Source organism: Mustela lutreola, chromosome 2 (assembly GCF_030435805.1).
Source record: "Mustela lutreola isolate mMusLut2 chromosome 2, mMusLut2.pri, whole genome shotgun sequence".
Taxonomy (NCBI): Eukaryota; Metazoa; Chordata; class Mammalia; order Carnivora; family Mustelidae; genus Mustela; species Mustela lutreola.
In genome coordinates, this window is record NC_081291.1 from 62,310,430 (window position 1) to 62,336,598 (window position 26,169).

Consider the following 26,169-nt stretch of genomic DNA (forward strand, 5'->3'; position numbering starts at 1 on the left):
TGCAAGCCCAGAGCTAATCTCATATTCAATCAAAAAAGTTTGAAAGTTTTCCCCTTAAAGATCAGAAAAAAGACAAGTGTGTCCACTTTCACTACTCTCATTTGACATAGTACTGGATGTCCTAGCCAGAGAAACAAGGAACACAAAGAAATAAAAGACTCCAAAAACAAAAAAAAAAAAAAAGGAAGAAGTAAAATTTTCTTTTTTTGGATAACATGAACTTACATGTAAAAAAAATCCTAAAAACTTCACAGAAAATTTTGAATAAACAAATTTAATATAGCTGCCAAATACAAGATCAATATATAAAAGACAGGAATTTTGTTTTGTTTCGTTTTTTTAAAATAGTTTTTCATGTCATCCTTGCTCAGTGATCATGCTAATCTTCTCTGCATCATTCCAATTTTAGTATATGTGCTGCCAAAGTAAGCACAAGACAGGAGCATTTTAACACTGTAATGATGAACTATCTGAAAAAAATAAAGAGAACAATCTAATTCTCAATAGCATCAAAAATAATAAAATACTTCGGAAAAGATTTAACTAACAAGATGAAAGATCTGTACCCCATAAACTATGACATTGATAAAGAATTTGAAGGAGACATAAATGGAAAGATAGCTCATATTTATGAATGGTAAGAATTAACATTGTTAAAATGTCCATACTACCGAAAACCATCTGTAAATTCAATTCCTATCAAAAATCCAATGTTAGGGGCGCCTGGGTGGCTCAGTGGGTTAAGCCGCTGCCTTCGGCTCAGGTCATGATCCCAGGGTCCTGGGATCGAGAACTGCATCAGGCTCTCAGCTCAGCAGGAAGCTGCTAACTCTTCTCTCTCTGCCTGCCTCTCTGCCTGCTTGTCATCTCTCTCTGTCAAATAAATAAATAAAAAATATTTTTAAAAAATCCAATATTTTTTTTTACAGAAGTAAGTAAAGAATCCTAAAATTTATATGAGACCATAAAAGACAACAAATAATTAAAGCAGTTCTGAGAAAGAATGAAGAAGCGAAATTACACTTCTTGATTTGAAACTATACTACAAAGCCCTCGTGCTCAAAACAATAAAGTATACTGGCATAAAAACAGACCAATAAACAAGTTGAACAGAATTGAGAGTCCAGAAATAAATCCTTTGATACAGTCACCTAATATTTGACAGGGGCCAACATATATAATGGGTAGATAGTCTGTTCAATAAATGATATTTAAAACTGAATAGTCACATAAACCAGCATGAAACTGGAACCTTATATCACTCATAAATCTTAACTTGAAATAGATTAAAGACATAAATGTGATGCATGAAACTAAATTTCCTAAAGGAAAACATAGGAAAAATTCTCCTTGACATTGGTTTGCCAATAGTTTTTTGGATACCAGGCCAAAAACACAAGCAAAAGAAGCAAAAATAAATAAATGGTATTACATCAAACTAAAGTTTCTGCATTGCCAAAAAAAAAAGGGAATGAAAACACAATTCACAGAATGGAAGAAAATACTTACAAATCTTATATCTGAAAAGAGGTTAATAACCAACAGATACAAATAGAAAAATATATATAATTTAAAAAATAGCAAAAGGATCTCAATAGACGTTTTTTTCAAAAAAGTTATATAAATGACCAACAGGAGCATTAAAAAGTGCTCAACGTAGAAACTCAGGGCAAAGTCATTATGTTGTTGTTGTTGTTTACCTCTGAAAAACACAACAAGATATTACTACCTATTAGAATATATACTAGCAAAAAATTAAAACTAACAAATTTTGTTAAATATTGTGGAAAATGGGGAACTTATGCACTGTGATAGGGATATAAATTTGTATGGAAAACAGTATGGAGATTATTCATATTATTGAAAGTAAAATTACCATATGATTCAGTAATCCCACCTCTAGGTATATATCTAAAGGAAACGAAGTCACTATTCGAAGACATATCTCCACTCTTATGTTCATTATAAAATTATTAACTCTAAGCAAGAGATGGAAATAACTTCAGTATCCATTAATGGATGAATGGATAAAATAAGTATGGTAAATATACACTATGGAATACTACTGAACCATGAAAAATTAAGAAATACTGCCATTTACAACAGCATGGATGGATCTTGAAGGTATTATACTGAGTGAAATATTTCAAAGATTTTATATATATTTTAATTTATGTATTATGATATCCCTTACATACAGAATCTGAAGAAAAAGCAAACTAATGGAAACTTAGAGTTGAGTTGACAAGAGGTGAACCGGGGGTGGAATAAGGTGGTCAAAGGGTACAAATTTGCAACCTCAATATGAAAAAGTTCTGGGGATCTAATGTACAGCATGATGATCATAGTTAATAATATATACATCCATTTTTATTGTGCTTCCCTTTATTAAACTTTGCATATATCACATTCTTACAAGTTGAAAGTTTATAGCAATCTTGTATAAAAGAGGTCTGCTGCCACCATTTTTCTAACAACATTTGTTCATTTTGTGTCTCTCTGTCACATGTTGGTAATTCTTGCAATATTTCAAGTTTTTTCATTATTATTGTATTTGTTATGGTGATCTGTGATCAGTAATTATGACCCACTGAAAACTCAGAACTAGTTTACTTAAGGTATATACATTGTTTTTCCTTAAAGGCATAATGCTTTTGAACAGTACAGTATAGTGTTTATTTTTTATATGCACTGGGAAACATAATTTTTTATTTGCACTGCGAAACCAAAAAAAATAATAATAATTTGACTTAGTTTATGGAGATAATCACGTTATTGAGGCGGTCTGGAACAAAACCCACAAGACCTCTGAAGTTCATCTCTACTGTACTATATACATAAAAGTTGCAAAGAGAGTAGTTCTTAAAATCCCTTACCATACATGCATAAAAAACAGTGGCAACTATATGAGATAGTAGATGTATTCACATTTTTATGTAGATTATATTGCAATACAGATGTATGCCAATTTATCAAATTGTACAAAATTTACACAATGTTAAAAGTTTGCAATGTTATAAGAAATCATTTCTTATATTTACAAATTATAATGTGTCGATTATTTTTCAATAAAGATAACAAAAGCTTTTTGTAGAATTAATCTATTTTTCAAAAAAGGAAGTAAGGAAGTAGAAACTGCAACTAACTCTGAAATAATAGAATATAAAATCCATTTTAGTTATCGACACTGTGACAAAAACTATTACTTAGTTTACAATGAAGGAGTACTTAGGAAGCATGAAGGATGGTCTATAAATAAGGCTGAAAGAGCTCAGTTTTAAGGTTTAAATTTAAAATCTTCTTTTGAAATACTAAACTGACCACCCATTTTTCCAAACATAAATGTCTTAACTGCATGAATTTATTTCATACAACTCTAAAGTCTAGTTTCATAAGAAAGCAGCATGCAAATTTTGAATAAGACAGACTTGCTTAAGTTTCTTTATGTTCAACAGTAAAGGATACGTCCCTCAAAAGAAGAAAAATCAGCATATTTATTATGATAATTATTATTCATAATGAGATTCATATTGAATTAGGAAATATATATCCTCAGAGAAGGTAAAGTAAAATGAAATTTATTTTGGTAAATGTGTCTATGAATAGTCAATACAATGCCTCAATATAAATGAATATTATCATTTTGAACAATTTAATTTCTACTATTAGAATTATTATAAGTATAAAAATAGCTATCATTTTCGCATGGAATATGAGACTCTCATGCTCCATGCTTCATTACATCCACACAACAACTCTGCATAATAAGTATTATCATCACCATTTCATGGGTGAAAAAACTGAGGCTAACACATTTAGATAACTGGTTTATGATTACATGGCTAGTAAAGATGCATCACACTAATTTAGGGTTTATGATTTCAGAATTGTACTCTTTCCACTGCACATTCTATTCCTCTGTAAATACTTGGCTTGTTTTCATTTAGTTCTTTAATTTTATTCATGTGGTGATGGCTTAAAGCTTCATTTAAAGGTAGCTTAAAAAATTCATTTAACCAAAAGCTCCCAAGAATTAAAAATGTCATGGATATCATTAGTTAATGGGTAACTATATATTTTCCACGCGAATGAGATAACAATCAGAGTATTTTTCTAAGTTTTAGTCTCTGAGTGTTCCAAAGGACTTTGTTAAAATAGAAATATTTAGACAAAGGTGATCAAAAGTCTAGATCAGGTCACCTTAAGATAAATATTAGGAAACTGAGGAAACAAATGGAGATTTGAACACTTAGCTATGATATAATGAACGGTTTAAAGTATTTAGTAGAGCATAGAAAAGCCTTTAAAGCCTGGTCTTAGCCTAGCATTGCAGCTTCTGGGATATCTGTCTATCTATCATCTATCTAGCTAGCTAGCTAGCTCCATGCGGGTATCTTCCACCGAGCTGCGGAGACTAGCTCAGGCAAGCAACAGCAGCATCCCCAAACCCAACTCTGATTTCCCAAGGAACGCTGTGCTTTCCCAGGAGAGATGCACAGGCAAAGAGGCCTTCGATGTATGCGGGTTTCCACCACCGCGAGACTGGGCTCAGGCAAGCAGCAGCAGCCCGCAGAACATTTCTCAGCGAATGCTGTGCTTTCGCAGAGGCTTTGGCTGGGAGCCAACAGCACTTCGCTGCTGCTTCCTCAGCAAGGCTTCAGTAGCGTCAGGGAAGAAGAGCTGCGGGAGAGCTGGTGCCTCTTGGGCCTTGCTTTCCCGGGCTCCATGTTCGCGTCCTGGGTTCACCCTGCCAGGCCGAACTAAGCAGACATAGCCACAACCCTGCAGTAGCGTGTGTAGCCTAGGATGGCACTCTATGCACACTACCATCTCCCAGTGTAGGCATCGCTTGGCCTTTTACTCTGGCGCTCAGGCGGATTCTCAGACTAGGCCAGTGCTTTCCCCACAGGAAAGGAGAGGTGACAGGATCCCTGCACACCGCCCGTGAACTGAATAGGGAGCTTTGGGGGACTGTCCCCACTCCTTCCCCTTAAACTCCATGCCTCCCCCAAGCTTCCACATCCTGGAGGAAGATGGCATCTGACTCCCCGTTATTTCAGGGAGCTGTTTCCGCGAGGTAAGCGTAGGCGCCTGGTGGCTAGCGCATGTCTGCCCCAGGGACAGGTGGCCAAGGAGCTGCTGTCTCTTTGGGCCCAGAGACTCAGGACAGGCATGTTTAAGAGTGGAGCACGAGGCCTGCCCTACTCATCCCCTCCTGTCTCCTTAGCAGCCAGGCTTCTGTCTCTCTGCACAGGGAGCGGGTGATACTTGTATTGCCGGCTCTCCTGCTTCGCAACCGTTTCCAGACCAGAAGGCCAACGGCTCCTGCTCACCTTCCCCCCCACCCCCGGCAGCGAGCTGCACCTTCCACAGACATGCTCCTGGGGACCGCAGTGAAAACGTGTCCCTTTTTTTAAGGCTCTTTTCAAAAGCGCCACAGCGCTTCTCTCTCAGGCAGAGGAGATGCCCAGGCATAGAGGATTTCGCTCCATGCGGGTTTTTTACACCGTGCTGAGGGGACTAGCTCAGGCAAACAGGAGCATCCCTCATACCGGACTCTGATTTCCCAAAGAATGCTGTGATTTCCCAGAGGGGATGCCAGGGCAAAGAGGCTTTCGCTCTATGCGGGTTTCTCCCATTGTGCTGCCAATACTAGGCTAAGGCAAGCAGCAACAGCAGCCCTCAGAACCGACTCTGATTTCCCAGCGACTGCTATGCTTTCGCAGATGTTTTCAGCTTGGCACGAACCGCACTTCGCTGCTGCTTCCTCAGAAAGGCTTTGGGTGTTCACTCTGCGCGACAGGGAAGAAGAGCCGCGGGACTTGCTATCCTGGTCTCCGAGTTTACGCCGTGGATTCACCTTGCTATTCAGAACTAAGCAGACACAGTCACAACCCTGCAGCAGCGTGCTTGGCCTAGCATGGCACTCTCTGCCTATTACCATCTCCTGGGCTAGGTTAGGCTTTCCTTTTTGCTCCGGCTCTCAGGCAGACTCGGCGTCCAGGCCAGTGCCTTCACCACAGGAGAGAGGAGGAGACAGGATCCCTGCACACGGCCCGTGCACAGATTAGGGAGATTTGGGGGACTGTGCCCACTCCTTCCCCTTAAACCCCGTCCCTCCTCCAAGCTTCCACATCCTGGAGGAAGATGGCATCTGACTGCCCGTAATTTTGGGAGCTGTTTCTGCGAGTTCAGCGTAGGCAACTGGTGGCTAGCGCAAGTCTGCCCAAGAGACAGGTGGCCAAGGAGCTGCTGTCTCCTTGGGCCGAGAGGCTCAGGACAGGCATGCTTACTGCCCAGACTCCTTCCTAAGAGTGGAGCACGCGCCTCTGCCCTAGTCGTCCCCTCATGTCTCCTTAGCAGCCAGACTTCTATCTCACCGCACAGGGAGCGGGTGACTCTTGTCTTGCCACCGGCCTGCTGTTCGTGGCAGGGCAGGCTATCCTGCTTCCTGAGCGTTTCCCGACCGTAAGGCCAACGGCTCCTTCTCTTCTCCGGGTGCGGTGTGCTGCGCCTTCCCCACCCTTGGCTTCTCTCTCAGGCAGAGAGGATGCTAGGCCAAAGAGTATTTCGCTCCATGCGCGTATCTTCCACCGAGCTGCGGAGACTAGCTCAGCCAAGCAGCCGCAGCAGCCCCAAAACCAACTCTGATTTCCCAAGGAACGCTGTGCTTTCCCAGGGGAGTTGCCCAGGCAAAGAGGCTTTCGCTGTATGCGGGTTTCTCCCACCGCGAGACTGGGCTCAGGCAAGCAGCAGCAGCCCGCAGAACATTTCTCAGCGAATGCTGTGCTTTCCCAGAGGCTTTGGCTTGGAGCAAAGTGCACTTTGCTGCTGCTTCCTCAGCAAGGCTTCAGTCGCGACAGGGAAGAAGAGCTGCGGGAGGTGTTCGCTCTGTCGCATCAGGGAAGGAGAGTCGCGGGAGTGCTGGTATCTCTTGGACCTTGCTTTCCCGAGCTCCATGTTGGCGCCCTGGGTTCACCCTGCCAGGCCGAACTAAGCAGACACAGCCACAACCCTGTGTAGCGTGCGTAGCCTAGGATGGCACTCTATGCACACTACCATCTCCCAGTGTAGGCATCGCTTGGCCTTTTGCTCTGGCGCTCAGGCGGATTCTCAGACTAGGCCAGTGCTTTCCCCACAGGAAAGAAGAGGTGACAGGATCCCTGCACACCGCCCGTGAACTGAATAGGGAGCGAAGGGGGACTGTGCCCACTTCTTCCCCTTAAACCCCGTGCCTCTACCAAGCTTCCACATCATGGAGGAAGATGGCATCTGACACCACGTTATTTCAGGGAGCTGTTTCCGCGAGGTCAGCGTAGGCGCCTGGTGGCTAGCGCATGTCTGCCCCAGGGACAGGTGGCCAAGGAGCTGCTGTCTCCTTGGGCCCAGAGGCTCAGGACAGGCATGCTTTCGGCCCAGACTCCTTCCTAAGAGGGGAGCATGCGCCCTGCCCTACTCATCCTCTCCTGTCTCCTTAGCAACAAGGCTTTTGTCTCTCTGCACTGGGAGCGGGTGATACTTGTATTGCCAGCTCTCCTTTATCGCAACCGTTTCCAGACCAGAAGGCCAACGGCTCCTGCTCTTCTCCCCGGGCAGCGGGCTGCACCGTCCACTGACATGCTCCTGGGGAGTGCAGTGAAAATCATTTCCCTTTCCTTAAGGCTCTTTCCACAGGCGCCACCGCGCTTCTCTCTCAGGCAGAGGGGATGCCCAGGAATAGAGGATTTAGCTCCATGCGTGTTTATTACACCGTGCTGCGAAGACCAGCTCAGGCAACAGGAGCATCCCTCAGACTGGACTCTGATTTCCCAAAGAATGCTGTGCTTTTACTGAGGGGCAAAGAGGCTTTCTCTCTATGCGGGTTTCTCCCATAGTGTTGCGAATACTAGGCTAAAGCAAGCAACAAAAGCATTCCCCAGGACTGACTCTGATTTCCCAGCGACTGCGATGCTTTTGAAGAGGTTTTCAGCTTGGCGGGAAGCGCACTTCTCTGCTGCTTTCTCAGCCAGGCTTTGGGTGTTCGCTCTGTCGCATCAGGGAAGGAGAGTCGCGTGAGAGCTGGTGTCTCTTGGACCTTGCTTTCCCGGGCTCCGTGATGGCGCCCTGGGTTCACCCTGCCAGGCCGAACTAAGCAGACACAGTCACAACCCTGCAGCAGCGTGCGTGGCCTAAGATGGCACTCTATGCACACTACCATCTCCCGGTGTAGGCAATGCTTGGCCTTTGGCACTGGACCTCAGGCGGATTCGCGGACAAGGCCAGTGCCTTCCCCACAGGAGAGGAGAGGCGACAGGTTCCCTGAACACCGCCCGTTCACTGGAATGGGGAGCTTTGGGGGATTGTCCCCACTCCTTGCCCTGCAAACCCCCTGCAACCTAAAACGCTGTCACATGTTGGAGGAAGATGGCATCTGACTGCCCGTTTCTCGAGGGAGCTGTTTCTGCGAGTTCCGGGTATGGCGCCTGGTAGCTAGCCCAAGTCTGCCCTATGGACAGATGGTGAAGGAGATGCTGTCCCCTTGGGACCAGAGGCACAGGACAGGCCTGCCTTCTGCCCACACTCCTTCCTCAGTGTGGAGCACGCGTCCCTGCCTTAATCGTCCCCTCATGTCTCCTTAGGAACCAGGCTTTGTCTCTCCGCACAGAGGGCGGGTGACACTTGTCTTGCCACCGGCCTGCTCTTCCTGCCATGGCAGGCTACCCTGCTTCCCGTCCTTTTCCCGACCACAAGGCCAACGGCTCCTTCTCTTCTCTGGGGGCGGCGTGCTGCGCCTTCCCCATACTTGCTCCTGGGGAGTGCAGTGACAGACGTGTGCAATCACGCTTCTCTCTCAGATCTCAAATACACAACATAACCCTACACCTAAAGGAGTTGGAGAAAGAACAACAAAGGAAGCCTAAACCCAGCAGGAGAAGAGGAATAATAAAGATCAGAGCAGAAATCAATGAAATAGAAACAAATAAACAAAAACCACAAAACAACAACAACAACAACAACAAAACAATAGAACAAATCAACGAAACTAGGAGCTGGTTCTTTGAAAGAATTAATAAGATTGATAAACCCCTTTCCAGACTTATCAAAAAGAAAAGAGAAAGAACCCAAATAAATAAAATCATGAATGCAAGAGGAGAGATCACAACCAACACCAAAGAAATACAAACAATTATAAGAACATACTATGAGCAACTCTACGCCAACAAATTCAGCAATCTGGAAGAAATGGATACATTCCTAGAGACATATAAACTACCACAACTGAACCAGGAAGAAATAGAAAACCTGAACAGACCCATAACCAGTACGGAGATTGAAACAGTCATCAAAAATCTCCAAACAAACAAAAGCCCCGGGCCAGATGGCTTCCCAGGGGAATTCTACCAAACATTTAAAGAAGAATTAATTCCTATTCTCATGATACTGTTCCAAAAAAATAGAAATGGAAGGAAAACTCCCAATCTCTTTTTTTTTCTGAGGCCAGCATCACCTTGATCCCCAAACCAGACAAGGATCCCATCAAAAAAGAGAACTACAGACCAATATCCTTGATGAACACAGATGCGAAAATTCTCACCAAAATACTAGCCAATAAGATTCAACAGTACATTAAAAGGATTATTCACCACGACCAACTGGGATTTATTCCAGGGCTACAAGGCTGGTTCAACATCTGCAAATCAATCAATGTGATACAACACATCAATAAAAGAAAGAACAAGAACCATATGATACTCCCCATAGATGCTGAAAAAGCATTTGGCAAAGTGCAGTATCCCTTCCTGCTTAAAACTCTTCAAAGTGGGGCGCCTGGGTGGCTCAGTGGGTTAAGCCTCTACCTTCGGCTCAGGTCATGATCCCAGGGGCCTGGGATCGAGTCCTTCATTGGGCTTTCTGCTCAGCAGGGAGCCTGCTTCTCCTCATCTCTCTCTCTGTCTGTCTCTCTGCCTATTTGTGATCTCTCTCTCTGTCAAATAAATAAATAAAATCTTTAAAAAAAAACTCTTCAAAGTGTAGCGATAGAGGGCACATATTATCAATATTATCAAAGCCATCTATGAAAAACCCACTGCAAATATCATTCTCAATGGAAAAAAACTGAATACTTTTCCGCTGAGGTCAGGAACATGGCAGGGATGTCCGTTATCACCACTGCTATTCAACATTGTACTAGAAGTCCTAGCCTCAGCAATCAGACAACAAAAAGAAATTAAAGGCACCCAAATTTTGCCAAATTGGCAGAAGAGAAGTCAAACTATCCCTGTTTGCAGATGATATGATACTGTATGTGGAAAACTTAAAGGACTCCACTCCAAATCTGCTATAACTTGTATAGAAATTCTGTAAAGTGTCAGGATATAAATCAATGAACAGAAATTGGTTGCATTTTTTTTTATACCAACAAAACTGAAGAAATAGAAACTAAGGAGTGAATCCCATTTACAATTGCACCCAAAACCCTAAGATACCTAGGAATAAACCTAACAAAGAATCTATACTCAGAAAACTCTAAAGTACTCATGAAAGAAATTGAAGAAGACACAAAGAAATGGAAAAATGTTCCATGCTCCTGTATTGGAAGAACAAATATTGTGAAAATGTCTATGCTACCTAAAGCAATCTACACATTTAATGCAATCCCTATCAAAATCCCATCCATTTTTTTTTCAAAGAAATGGGACAAATCATCCTTATATATATAAGGAACCAGAAAATACCTCGAATATCCAGAGGAATATTGAAAAAGAAAGCCAAAGTTGTTGGCATCACAATTCCAGACTTCAAGCTCTATTACAAAGTTGTCATCATCAAGATAGTAGGGAACTGTCCCCAAAACAGACATAGATCAATGGAACAGAATAGAGAGCCCAGAAATACACCCTCAACTCTATGGTCAACTAATCTTCAACAAAGCAGGAAGGAATGTCCTATGGAAAAAAGACAGCCTCTTCAACAAATGGTGTTGGGAAAATTGAACAGCCACATGCAGAAAAATGAAATTGGGCCGTTTCCTTACACCACACATGAAAATAGACTGGAAATGGATGAAGAAGCATAATGTGAGAAAGGAATCCATCAAAATCCTTGAGGAGAGAACAGGTAGCAACCTCTTTGACCTCAGCAGCAGCAACTTCTTCCTAGGAACATCGCCAAAGGCAAGGGAAGCAAGGGCAAGAATGAACTCCTGGGATTTCATCAGATCAAAAAGCTTTTGCACAGCAAAGGAAACAGTTAACAAAGCCAAAAGATGACTGTCAGAAGTTATCTGGGAGAAGATATTTGCAAATGACATACCAGATAAAGGGCCAGTATCTATCCAAAATCTATAAAGAGCTTATCAAACTCAACACCCTAAGAACAAATAATCGAATGTAAAAATGGGCAGAGGACATGAACAGACATTTCTGAAAAGAATACATCCAAATGGCCAACAGACACATGAAAAAATGCTCCACATCACTCGGCATCAGGGAAATACAAATCAAAACCAGAATGAGATACCACCTCACACCTTTCAGAATGGCTAAAATGAACAAGTCAGTCAATGACAGATGCTGGCGAGGATGTGGAGAAAGGGCAACCCTCCTACACTGTACGTGGGAATGCAAGCTGGTGCAACCACTCTGGAAAACAGCGTGGAGGTGCCTCAAAAAGCTGAAAATAGAACTACCCTATGACCCAGTGATTGTAGTACTGGATATATACCCTGAAGATACAAACGGGGCATTCTGAAGGGGCACATGCACCCAAATGTTTATAGCAGCAATGTCCACAATAGTTAAACTATGGAAAGAACCTAAATGTCCTTCAACGGATCAATCAATAAATAAGATATGGTATATATGTACAATGGGATACTGTGCAGCCATCAAAAGAAATGAAATCCTGCTATTTGTGATGACATGGATGGAACTAGAGGGTATTATGCTTGGCAAAATAAATCAATCTGAGAAAGACAACTATCATATGATCTCCCTGCTATGATGAAGTGGAGATGCAACACAGGAGCTTTCGGGCGTACGAAAAGAAAAATAAAAGAAGATAGGATTGGGAGGGAGACAAACCAACAAAGACTGAATCTCACAAAACAGACTGAGGGTTGCTGGGGGGAGGTGTGTTGGGAGAGGATGGTGGGGGTATGGACATTGGGGAGGGCAGGTGCTATGGTGAGTGATGGTGAGTGCTGTGAAATGTGTAAACCTGGTGATTCACAGACCTGTACCCCCAGGGATAAAAACACATTATATGTTTATAAAAAATTTTAAAAAATAATTTAAAAAGTCCATTAAAGAAAAAACACATATTGCAAGCCCAGAGCTAATCTCATATTCAATCAAAAAAGTTTGAAAGTTTTCCCCTTAAAGATCAGAAAAAAGACAAGTGTGTCCACTTTCACTACTCTCATTTGACATAGTACTGGATGTCCTAGCCAGAGAAACAAGGAACACAAAGAAATAAAAGACTCCAAAAACAAAAAAAAAAAAAAAGGAAGAAGTAAAATTTTCTTTTTTTGGATAACATGAACTTACATGTAAAAAAAATCCTAAAAACTTCACAGAAAATTTTGAATAAACAAATTTAATATAGCTGCCAAATACAAGATCAATATATAAAAGACAGGAATTTTGTTTTGTTTCGTTTTTTTAAAATAGTTTTTCATGTCATCCTTGCTCAGTGATCATGCTAATCTTCTCTGCATCATTCCAATTTTAGTATATGTGCTGCCAAAGTAAGCACAAGACAGGAGCATTTTAACACTGTAATGATGAACTATCTGAAAAAAATAAAGAGAACAATCTAATTCTCAATAGCATCAAAAATAATAAAATACTTCGGAAAAGATTTAACTAACAAGATGAAAGATCTGTACCCCATAAACTATGACATTGATAAAGAATTTGAAGGAGACATAAATGGAAAGATAGCTCATATTTATGAATGGTAAGAATTAACATTGTTAAAATGTCCATACTACCGAAAACCATCTGTAAATTCAATTCCTATCAAAAATCCAATGTTAGGGGCGCCTGGGTGGCTCAGTGGGTTAAGCCGCTGCCTTCGGCTCAGGTCATGATCCCAGGGTCCTGGGATCGAGAACTGCATCAGGCTCTCAGCTCAGCAGGAAGCTGCTAACTCTTCTCTCTCTGCCTGCCTCTCTGCCTGCTTGTCATCTCTCTCTGTCAAATAAATAAATAAAAAATATTTTTTAAAAATCCAATATTTTTTTTTACAGAAGTAAGTAAAGAATCCTAAAATTTATATGAGACCATAAAAGACAACAAATAATTAAAGCAGTTCTGAGAAAGAATGAAGAAGCGAAATTACACTTCTTGATTTGAAACTATACTACAAAGCCCTCGTGCTCAAAACAATAAAGTATACTGGCATAAAAACAGACCAATAAACAAGTTGAACAGAATTGAGAGTCCAGAAATAAATCCTTTGATACAGTCACCTAATATTTGACAGGGGCCAACATATATAATGGGTAGATAGTCTGTTCAATAAATGATATTTAAAACTGAATAGTCACATAAACCAGCATGAAACTGGAACCTTATATCACTCATAAATCTTAACTTGAAATAGATTAAAGACATAAATGTGATGCATGAAACTAAATTTCCTAAAGGAAAACATAGGAAAAATTCTCCTTGACATTGGTTTGCCAATAGTTTTTTGGATACCAGGCCAAAAACACAAGCAAAAGAAGCAAAAATAAATAAATGGTATTACATCAAACTAAAGTTTCTGCATTGCCAAAAAAAAAAGGGAATGAAAACACAATTCACAGAATGGAAGAAAATACTTACAAATCTTATATCTGAAAAGAGGTTAATAACCAACAGATACAAATAGAAAAATATATATAATTTAAAAAATAGCAAAAGGATCTCAATAGACGTTTTTTTCAAAAAAGTTATATAAATGACCAACAGGAGCATTAAAAAGTGCTCAACGTAGAAACTCAGGGCAAAGTCATTATGTTGTTGTTGTTGTTTACCTCTGAAAAACACAACAAGATATTACTACCTATTAGAATATATACTAGCAAAAAATTAAAACTAACAAATTTTGTTAAATATTGTGGAAAATGGGGAACTTATGCACTGTGATAGGGATATAAATTTGTATGGAAAACAGTATGGAGATTATTCATATTATTGAAAGTAAAATTACCATATGATTCAGTAATCCCACCTCTAGGTATATATCTAAAGGAAACGCAGTCACTATTCGAAGACATATCTCCACTCTTATGTTCATTATAAAATTATTAACTCTAAGCAAGAGATGGAAATAACTTCAGTATCCATTAATGGATGAATGGATAAAATAAGTATGGTAAATATACACTATGGAATACTACTGAACCATGAAAAATTAAGAAATACTGCCATTTACAACAGCATGGATGGATCTTGAAGGTATTATACTGAGTGAAATATTTCAAAGATTTTATATATATTTTAATTTATGTATTATGATATCCCTTACATACAGAATCTGAAGAAAAAGCAAACTAATGGAAACTTAGAGTTGAGTTGACAAGAGGTGAACCGGGGGTGGAATAAGGTGGTCAAAGGGTACAAATTTGCAACCTCAATATGAAAAAGTTCTGGGGATCTAATGTACAGCATGATGATCATAGTTAATAATATATACATCCATTTTTATTGTGCTTCCCTTTATTAAACTTTGCATATATCACATTCTTACAAGTTGAAAGTTTATAGCAATCTTGTATAAAAGAGGTCTGCTGCCACCATTTTTCTAACATTTGTTCATTTTGTGTCTCTCTGTCACATGTTGGTAATTCTTGCAATATTTCAAGTTTTTTCATTATTATTGTATTTGTTATGGTGATCTGTGATCAGTAATTATGACCCACTGAAAACTCAGAACTAGTTTACTTAAGGTATATACATTGTTTTTCCTTAAAGGCATAATGCTTTTGAACAGTACAGTATAGTGTTTATTTTTTATATGCACTGGGAAACATAATTTTTTATTTGCACTGCGAAACCAAAAAAAATAATAATAATTTGACTTAGTTTATGGAGATAATCACGTTATTGAGGCGGTCTGGAACAAAACCCACAAGACCTCTGAAGTTCATCTCTACTGTACTATATACATAAAAGTTGCAAAGAGAGTAGTTCTTAAAATCCCTTACCATACATGCATAAAAAACAGTGGCAACTATATGAGATAGTAGATGTATTCACATTTTTATGTAGATTATATTGCAATACAGATGTATGCCAATTTATCAAATTGTACAAAATTTACACAATGTTAAAAGTTTGCAATGTTATAAGAAATCATTTCTTATATTTACAAATTATAATGTGTCGATTATTTTTCAATAAAGATAACAAAAGCTTTTTGTAGAATTAATCTATTTTTCAAAAAAGGAAGTAAGGAAGTAGAAACTGCAACTAACTCTGAAATAATAGAATATAAAATCCATTTTAGTTATCGACACTGTGACAAAAACTATTACTTAGTTTACAATGAAGGAGTACTTAGGAAGCATGAAGGATGGTCTATAAATAAGGCTGAAAGAGCTCAGTTTTAAGGTTTAAATTTAAAATCTTCTTTTGAAATACTAAACTGACCACCCATTTTTCCAAACATAAATGTCTTAACTGCATGAATTTATTTCATACAACTCTAAAGTCTAGTTTCATAAGAAAGCAGCATGCAAATTTTGAATAAGACAGACTTGCTTAAGTTTCTTTATGTTCAACAGTAAAGGATACTTCCCTCAAAAGAAGAAAAATCAACATATTTATTATGATAATTATTATTCATAATGAGATTCATATTGAATTAGGAAATATATATCCTCAGAGAAGGTAAAGTAAAATGAAATTTATTTTGGTAAATGTGTCTATGAATAGTCAATACAATGCCACAATATAAATGAATATTATCATTTTGAACAATTTAATTTCTACTATTAGAATTATTATAAGTATAAAAATAGCTATCATTTTCGCATGGAATATGAGAATCTCATGCTCCATGCTTCATTACATCCACACAACAACTCTGCATAATAAGTATTATCATCACCATTTCATGGGTGAAAAAACTGAGGCTAACACATTTAGATAACTGGTTTATGATTACATGGCTAGTAAAGATGCATCACACTAATTTAGGCTTTATGATTTCAGAATTGTACTCTTTCCACTGCACATTCTATTCCTCTGTAAATACTTGGCTTGTTTTCATTTAGTTCTTTAATTTTATTCATGTGGTGATGGCTTAAAGCTTCATTTAAAGGTAGCTTAAAAAATTCATTTAACCAAAAGCTCCCAAGAATTAAAAATGTCATGGATATCATTAGTTAATGGGTAACTATATATTTTCCACGCGAATGAGATAACAATCAGAGTATTTTTCTAAGTTTTAGTCTCTGAGTGTTCCAAAGGACTTTGTTAAAATAGAAATATTTAGACAAAGGTGATCAAAAGTCTAGATCAGGTCACCTTAAGATAAATATTAGGAAACTGAGGAAACAAATGGAGATTTGAACACTGAGCTATGATATAATGAACGGTTTAAAGTATTTAGTAGAGCATAGAAAAGCCTTTAAAGCCTGGTCTTAGCCTAGCATTGCAGCTTCTGGGATATCTGTCTATCTATCATCTATCTATCTATCTATCTAGCTCCATGCGGGTATCTTCCACCGAGCTGCGGAGACTAGCTCAGGCAAGCAACAGCAGCATCCCCAAACCCAACTCTGATTTCCCAAGGAACGCTGTGCTTTCCCAGGAGAGATGCACAGGCAAAGAGGCCTTCGATGTATGCGGGTTTCCACCACCGCGAGACTGGGCTCAGGCAAGCAGCAGCAGCCCGCAGAACATTTCTCAGCGAATGCTGTGCTTTCGCAGAGGCTTTGGCTGGGAGCCAACAGCACTTCGCTGCCGCTTCCTCAGCAAGGCTTCAGTAGCGTCAGGGAAGAAGAGCTGCGGGAGAGCTGGTGCCTCTTGGGCCTTGCTTTCCCGGGCTCCATGTTCGCGTCCTGGGTTCACCCTGCCAGGCCGAACTAAGCAGACATAGCCACAACCCTGCAGTAGCGTGTGTAGCCTAGGATGGCACTCTATGCACACTACCATCTCCCAGTGTAGGCATCGCTTGGCCTTTTACTCTGGCGCTCAGGCGGATTCTCAGACTAGGCCAGTGCTTTCCCCACAGGAAAGGAGAGGTGACAGGATCCCTGCACACCGCCCGTGAACTGAATAGGGAGCTTTGGGGGACTGTCCCCACTCCTTCCCCTTAAACTCCATGCCTCCCCCAAGCTTCCACATCCTGGAGGAAGATGGCATCTGACTCCCCGTTATTTCAGGGAGCTGTTTCCGCGAGGTAAGCGTAGGCGCCTGGTGGCTAGCGCATGTCTGCCCCAGGGACAGGTGGCCAAGGAGCTGCTGTCTCTTTGGGCCCAGAGACTCAGGACAGGCATGTTTAAGAGTGGAGCACGAGGCCTGCCCTACTCATCCCCTCCTGTCTCCTTAGCAGCCAGGCTTCTGTCTCTCTGCACAGGGAGCGGGTGATACTTGTATTGCCGGCTCTCCTGCTTCGCAACCGTTTCCAGACCAGAAGGCCAACGGCTCCTGCTCACCTTCCCCCCCACCCCCGGCAGCGAGCTGCACCTTCCACAGACATGCTCCTGGGGACCGCAGTGAAAACGTGTCCCTTTTTTTAAGGCTCTTTTCAAAAGCGCCACAGCGCTTCTCTCTCAGGCAGAGGAGATGCCCAGGCATAGAGGATTTCGCTCCATGCGGGTTTTTTACACCGTGCTGAGGGGACTAGCTCAGGCAAACAGGAGCATCCCTCATACCGGACTCTGATTTCCCAAAGAATGCTGTGATTTCCCAGAGGGGATGCCAGGGCAAAGAGGCTTTCGCTCTATGCGGGTTTCTCCCATTGTGCTGCCAATACTAGGCTAAGGCAAGCAGCAACAGCAGCCCTCAGAACCGACTCTGATTTCCCAGCGACTGCTATGCTTTCGCAGATGTTTTCAGCTTGGCACGAACCGCACTTCGCTGCTGCTTCCTCAGAAAGGCTTTGGGTGTTCACTCTGCGCGACAGGGAAGAAGAGCCGCGGGACTTGCTATCCTGGTCTCCGAGTTTACGCCGTGGATTCACCTTGCTATTCAGAACTAAGCAGACACAGTCACAACCCTGCAGCAGCGTGCTTGGCCTAGCATGGCACTCTCTGCCTATTACCATCTCCTGGGCTAGGTTAGGCTTTCCTTTTTGCTCCGGCTCTCAGGCAGACTCGGCGTCCAGGCCAGTGCCTTCACCACAGGAGAGAGGAGGAGACAGGATCCCTGCACACGGCCCGTGCACAGATTAGGGAGATTTGGGGGACTGTGCCCACTCCTTCCCCTTAAACCCCGTCCCTCCTCCAAGCTTCCACATCCTGGAGGAAGATGGCATCTGACTGCCCGTAATTTTGGGAGCTGTTTCTGCGAGTTCAGCGTAGGCAACTGGTGGCTAGCGCAAGTCTGCCCAAGAGACAGGTGGCCAAGGAGCTGCTGTCTCCTTGGGCCGAGAGGCTCAGGACAGGCATGCTTACTGCCCAGACTCCTTCCTAAGAGTGGAGCACGCGCCTCTGCCCTAGTCGTCCCCTCATGTCTCCTTAGCAGCCAGACTTCTATCTCACCGCACAGGGAGCGGGTGACTCTTGTCTTGCCACTGGCCTGCTGTTCGTGGCAGGGCAGGCTATCCTGCTTCCTGAGCGTTTCCCGACCGTAAGGCCAACGGCTCCTTCTCTTCTCCGGGTGCGGTGTGCTGCGCCTTCCCCACCCTTGGCTTCTCTCTCAGGCAGAGAGGATGCTAGGCCAAAGAGTATTTCGCTCCATGCGCGTATCTTCCACCGAGCTGCGGAGACTAGCTCAGCCAAGCAGCCGCAGCAGCCCCAAAACCAACTCTGATTTCCCAAGGAACGCTGTGCTTTCCCAGGGGAGTTGCCCAGGCAAAGAGGCTTTCGCTGTATGCGGGTTTCTCCCACCGCGAGACTGGGCTCAGGCAAGCAGCAGCAGCCCGCAGAACATTTCTCAGCGAATGCTGTGCTTTCCCAGAGGCTTTGGCTTGGAGCGAAGTGCACTTTGCTGCTGCTTCCTCAGCAAGGCTTCAGTCGCGACAGGGAAGAAGAGCTGCGGGAGGTGTTCGCTCTGTCGCATCAGGGAAGGAGAGTCGCGGGAGTGCTGGTATCTCTTGGACCTTGCTTTCCCGAGCTCCATGTTGGCGCCCTGGGTTCACCCTGCCAGGCCGAACTAAGCAGACACAGCCACAACCCTGTGTAGCGTGCGTAGCCTAGGATGGCACTCTATGCACACTACCATCTCCCAGTGTAGGCATCGCTTGGCCTTTTGCTCTGGCGCTCAGGCGGATTCTCAGACTAGGCCAGTGCTTTCCCCACAGGAAAGAAGAGGTGACAGGATCCCTGCACACCGCCCGTGAACTGAATAGGGAGCGAAGGGGGACTGTGCCCACTTCTTCCCCTTAAACCCCGTGCCTCTACCAAGCTTCCACATCATGGAGGAAGATGGCATCTGACACCACGTTATTTCAGGGAGCTGTTTCCGCGAGGTCAGCGTAGGCGCCTGGTGGCTAGCGCATGTCTGCCCCAGGGACAGGTGGCCAAGGAGCTGCTGTCTCCTTGGGCCCAGAGGCTCAGGACAGGCATGCTTTCGGCCCAGACTCCTTCCTAAGAGGGGAGCATGCGCCCTGCCCTACTCATCCTCTCCTGTCTCCTTAGCAACAAGGCTTTTGTCTCTCTGCACTGGGAGCGGGTGATACTTGTATTGCCAGCTCTCCTTTATCGCAACCGTTTCCAGACCAGAAGGCCAACGGCTCCTGCTCTTCTCCCCGGGCAGCGGGCTGCACCGTCCACTGACATGCTCCTGGGGAGTGCAGTGAAAATCATTTCCCTTTCCTTAAGGCTCTTTCCACAGGCGCAACCGCGCTTCTCTCTCAGGCAGAGGGGATGCCCAGGAATAGAGGATTTAGCTCCATGCGTGTTTATTACACCGTGCTGCGAAGACCAGCTCAGGCAACAGGAGCATCCCTCAGACTGGACTCTGATTTCCCAAAGAATGCTGTGCTTTTACTGAGGGGCAAAGAGGCTTTCTCTCTATGCGGGTTTCTCCCATAGTGTTGCGAATACTAGGCTAAAGCAAGCAACAAAAGCATTCCCCAGGACTGACTCTGATTTCCCAGCGACTGCGATGCTTTTGAAGAGGTTTTCAGCTTGGCGGGAAGCGCACTTCTCTGCTGCTTTCTCAGCCAGGCTTTGGGTGTTCGCTCTGTCGCATCAGGGAAGGAGAGTCGCGTGAGAGCTCGTGTCTCTTGGACCTTGCTTTCCCGGGCTCCGTGATGGCGCCCTGGGTTCACCCTGCCAGGCCGAACTAAGCAGACACAGTCACAACCCTGCAGCAGCGTGCGTGGCCTAAGATGGCACTCTATGCACACTACCATCTCCCGGTGTAGGCAACGCTTGGCCTTTGGCACTGGACCTCAGGCGGATTCGCGGACAAGGCCAGTGCCTTCCCCACAGGAGAGGAGAGGCGACAGGTTCCCTGAACACCGCCCGTTCACTGGAATGGGGAGCTTTGGGGGATTGTCCCCACTCCTTGCCCTGCAAACCCCCTGCAACCTAAAACGCTGTCACATGTTGGAGGAAGATGGCATCTGACTGCCCGTTTCTCGAGGGAGCTGTTTCTGCGAGTTCCGGGTATGGCGCCTGGTAGCTACCCCAAGTCTGCCCTATGGACAGATGGTGAAGGAGATGCTGTCCCCTTGGGACCAGAGGCACAGGACAGGCCTGCCTTCTGCCCACACTCCTTCCTCAGTGTGGAGCACGCGTCCCTGCCTTAATCGTCCCCTCATGTCTCCTTAGGAACCAGGCTTTGTCTCTCCGCACAGAGGGCGGGTGACACTTGTCTTGCCACCGGCCTGCTCTTCCTGCCATGGCAGGCTACCCTGCTTCCCGTCCTTTTCCCGACCACAAGGCCAACGGCTCCTTCTCATCTCTGGGGGCGGCGTGCTGCGCCTTCCCCAGACTTGCTCCTGGGGAGTGCAGTGACAGACGTGTGCAATCACGCTTCTCTCTCAGATCTCAAATACACAACATAACCCTACACCTAAAGGAGTTGGAGAAAGAACAACAAAGGAAGCCTAAACCCAGCAGGAGAAGAGGAATAATAAAGATCAGAGCAGAAATCAATGAAATAGTAACAAATAAACAAAAACCACAAAACAACAACAACAACAAAACAATAGAACAAATCAACGAAACTAGGAGCTGGTTCTTTGAAAGAATTAATAAGATTGATAAACCCCTTTCCAGACTTATCAAAAAGAAAAGAGAAAGAACCGAAATAAATAAAATCATGAATGCAAGAGGAGAGATCACAACCAACACCAAAGAAATACAAACAATTATAAGAACATACTATGAGCAACTCTACGCCAACAAATTCAGCAATCTGGAAGAAATGGATACATTCCTAGAGACATATAAACTACCACAACTGAACCAGGAAGAAATAGAAAACCTGAACAGACCCATAACCAGTATGGAGATTGAAACAGTCATCAAAAATCTCCAAACAAACAAAAGCCCCGGGCCAGATGGCTTCCCAGGGGAATTCTACCAAACATTTAAAGAAGAATTAATTCCTATTCTCATGATACTGTTCCAAAAAAATAGAAATGGAAGGAAAACTCCCAATCTCTTTTTTTTTCTGAGGCCAGCATCACCTTGATCCCAAAACCAGACAAGGATCCCATCAAAAAAGAGAACTACAGACCAATATCCTTGATGAACACAGATGCGAAAATTCTCACCAAAATACTAGCCAATAAGATTCAACAGTACATTAAAAGGATTATTCACCACGACCAACTGGGATTTATTCCAGGGCTACAAGGCTGGTTCAACATCTGCAAATCAAACAATGTGATACAACACATCAATAAAAGAAAGGACAAGAACCATATGATACTCCCCATAGATGCTGAAAAAGCATTTGGCAAAGTGCAGTATCCCTTCCTGCTTAAAACTCTTCAAAGTGGGGCGCCTGGGTGGCTCAGTGGGTTAAGCCTCTACCTTCGGCTCAGGTCATGATCCCAGGGGCCTGGGATCGAGTCCTGCATTGGGCTTTCTGCTCAGCAGGGAGCCTGCTTCTCCTCATCTCTCTCTCTGTCTGTCTCTCTGCCTATTTGTGATCTCTCTCTCTGTCAAATAAATAAATAAAATCTTTAAAAAAAAACTCTTCAAAGTGTAGCGATAGAGGGCACATATTATCAATATTATCAAAGCCATCTATGAAAAACCCACTGCAAATATCATTCTCAATGGAAAAAAACTGAATACTTTTCCGCTGAGGTCAGGAACATGGCAGGGATGTCCGTTATCACCACTGCTATTCAACATTGTACTAGAAGTCCTAGCCTCAGCAATCAGACAACAAAAAGAAATTAAAGGCACCCAAATTTTGCCAAATTGGCAGAAGAGAAGTCAAACTATCCCTGTTTGCAGATGATATGATACTGTATGTGGAAAACTTAAAGGACTCCACTCCAAATCTGCTATAACTTGTATAGAAATTCTGTAAAGTGTCAGGATATAAATCAATGAACAGAAATTGGTTGCATTTTTTTTTATACCAACAAAACTGAAGAAATAGAAACTAAGGAGTGAATCCCATTTACAATTGCACCCAAAACCCTAAGATACCTAGGAATAAACCTAACAAAGAATCTATACTCAGAAAACTCTAAAGTACTCATGAAAGAAATTGAAGAAGACACAAAGAAATGGAAAAATGTTCCATGCTCCTGTATTGGAAGAACAAATATTGTGAAAATGTCTATGCTACCTAAAGCAATCTACACATTTAATGCAATCCCTATCAAAATCCCATCCATTTTTTTTTCAAAGAAATGGGACAAATCATCCTTATATATATAAGGAACCAGAAAATACCTCGAATATCCAGAGGAATATTGAAAAAGAAAGCCAAAGTTGTTGGCATCACAATTCCAGACTTCAAGCTCTATTACAAAGTTGTCATCATCAAGATAGTAGGGAACTGTCCCCAAAACAGACATAGATCAATGGAACAGAATAGAGAGCCCAGAAATACACCCTCAACTCTATGGTCAACTAATCTTCAACAAAGCAGGAAGGAATGTCCTATGGAAAAAAGACAGCCTCTTCAACAAATGGTGTTGGGAAAATTGAACAGCCACATGCAGAAAAATGAAATTGGGCCGTTTCCTTACACCACACATGAAAATAGACTGGAAATGGATGAAGAAGCATAATGTGAGAAAGGAATCCATCAAAATCCTTGAGGAGAGAACAGGTAGCAACCTCTTTGACCTCAGCAGCAGCAACTTCTTCCTAGGAACATCGCCAAAGGCAAGGGAAGCAAGGGCAAGAATGAACTCCTGGGATTTCATCAGATCAAAAAGCTTTTGCACAGCAAAGGAAACAGTTAACAAAGCCAAAAGATGACTGTCAGAAGTTATCTGGGAGAAGATATTTGCAAATGACATACCAGATAAAGGGCCAGTATCTATCCAAAATCTACAAAGAGCTTATCAAACTCAACACCCTAAGAACAAATAATCGAATGAAAAAATGGGCAGAGGACATGAACAGACATTTCTGAAAAGAATACATCCAAATGGCCAACAGACACATGAAAAAATGCTCCACATCACTCGGCATCAGGGAAATACAAATCAAAACCAGAATGAGATACCACCTCACACCTTTCAGAATGGCTAAAATGAACAAGTCAGTCAATGACAGATGCTGGCGAGGATGTGGAGAAAGGGCAACCCTCCTACACTGTACGTGGGAATGCAAGCTGGTGCAACCACTCTGGAAAACAGCGTGGAGGTGCCTCAAAAAGCTGAAAATAGAACTACCCTATGACCCAGTGATTGTAGTACTGGATATATACCCTAAAGATACAAACGGGGCATTCTGAAGGGGCACATGCACCCAAATGTTTATAGCAGCAATGTCCACAATAGTTAAACTATGGAAAGAACCTAAATGTCCTTCAACGGATCAATCAATAAATAAGATATGGTATATATGTACAATGGGATACTGTGCAGCCATCAAAAGAAATGAAATCCTGCTATTTGTGATGACATGGATGGAACTAGAGGGTATTATGCTTGGCAAAATAAATCAATCTGAGAAAGACAACTATCATATGATCTCCCTGCTATGATGAAGTGGAGATGCAACACAGGAGCTTTCGGGCGTACGAAAAGAAAAATAAAAGAAGATAGGATTGGGAGGGAGACAAACCAACAAAGACTGAATCTCACAAAACAGACTGAGGGTTGCTGGGGGGAGGTGTGTTGGGAGAGGATGGTGGGGGTATGGACATTGGGGAGGGCAGGTGCTATGGTGAGTGATGGTGAGTGCTGTGAAATGTGTAAACCTGGTGATTCACAGACCTGTACCCCCAGGGATAAAAACACATTATATGTTTATAAAAAATTTTAAAAAATAATTTAAAAAGTCCATTAAAGAAAAAACACATATTGCAAGCCCAGAGCTAATCTCATATTCAATCAAAAAAGTTTGAAAGTTTTCCCCTTAAAGATCAGAAAAAAGACAAGTGTGTCCACTTTCACTACTCTCATTTGACATAGTACTGGATGTCCTAGCCAGAGAAACAAGGAACACAAAGAAATAAAAGACTCCAAAAACAAAAAAAAAAAAAAAGGAAGAAGTAAAATTTTCTTTTTTTGGATAACATGAACTTACATGTAAAAAAAATCCTAAAAACTTCACAGAAAATTTTGAATAAACAAATTTAATATAGCTGCCAAATACAAGATCAATATATAAAAGACAGGAATTTTGTTTTGTTTCGTTTTTTTAAAATAGTTTTTCATGTCATCCTTGCTCAGTGATCATGCTAATCTTCTCTGCATCATTCCAATTTTAGTATATGTGCTGCCAAAGTAAGCACAAGACAGGAGCATTTTAACACTGTAATGATGAACTATCTGAAAAAAATAAAGAGAACAATCTAATTCTCAATAGCATCAAAAATAATAAAATATTTCGGAAAAGATTTAACTAACAAGATGAAAGATCTGTACCCCATAAACTATGACATTGATAAAGAATTTGAAGGAGACATAAATGGAAAGATAGCTCATATTTATGAATGGTAAGAATTAACATTGTTAAAATGTCCATACTACCGAAAACCATCTGTAAATTCAATTCCTATCAAAAATCCAATGTTAGGGGCGCCTGGGTGGCTCAGTGGGTTAAGCCGCTGCCTTCGGCTCAGGTCATGATCCCAGGGTCCTGGGATCGAGAACTGCATCAGGCTCTCAGCTCAGCAGGAAGCTGCTAACTCTTCTCTCTCTGCCTGCCTCTCTGCCTGCTTGTCATCTCTCTCTGTCAAATAAATAAATAAAAAATATTTTTTAAAAATCCAATATTTTTTTTTACAGAAGTAAGTAAAGAATCCTAAAATTTATATGAGACCATAAAAGACAACAAATAATTAAAGCAGTTCTGAGAAAGAATGAAGAAGCGAAATTACACTTCTTGATTTGAAACTATACTACAAAGCCCTCGTGCTCAAAACAATAAAGTATACTGGCATAAAAACAGACCAATAAACAAGTTGAACAGAATTGAGAGTCCAGAAATAAATCCTTTGATACAGTCACCTAATATTTGACAGGGGCCAACATATATAATGGGTAGATAGTCTGTTCAATAAATGATATTTAAAACTGAATAGTCACATAAACCAGCATGAAACTGGAACCTTATATCACTCATAAATCTTAACTTGAAATAGATTAAAGACATAAATGTGATGCATGAAACTAAATTTCCTAAAGGAAAACATAGGAAAAATTCTCCTTGACATTGGTTTGCCAATAGTTTTTTGGATACCAGGCCAAAAACACAAGCAAAAGAAGCAAAAATAAATAAATGGTATTACATCAAACTAAAGTTTCTGCATTGCCAAAAAAAAAAGGGAATGAAAACACAATTCACAGAATGGAAGAAAATACTTACAAATCTTATATCTGAAAAGAGGTTAATAACCAACAGATACAAATAGAAAAATATATATAATTTAA

The 26,169-nt window shown here is 42.0% G+C and overlaps 3 pseudogenes; all 3 read right to left on the bottom strand.

The window, feature by feature from the left end:
- Positions 1 to 341: 341 nt before the first annotated feature.
- Positions 342 to 433, bottom strand: LOC131826185 (U6 spliceosomal RNA; annotated as a pseudogene).
- Positions 434 to 12,643: 12,210 nt separating this feature from the next.
- LOC131826186 (U6 spliceosomal RNA) lies at positions 12,644 to 12,735 on the bottom strand (annotated as a pseudogene).
- Positions 12,736 to 24,936: 12,201 nt separating this feature from the next.
- On the bottom strand, positions 24,937 to 25,028 carry LOC131826187 (U6 spliceosomal RNA; annotated as a pseudogene).
- Positions 25,029 to 26,169: the final 1,141 nt, after the last annotated feature.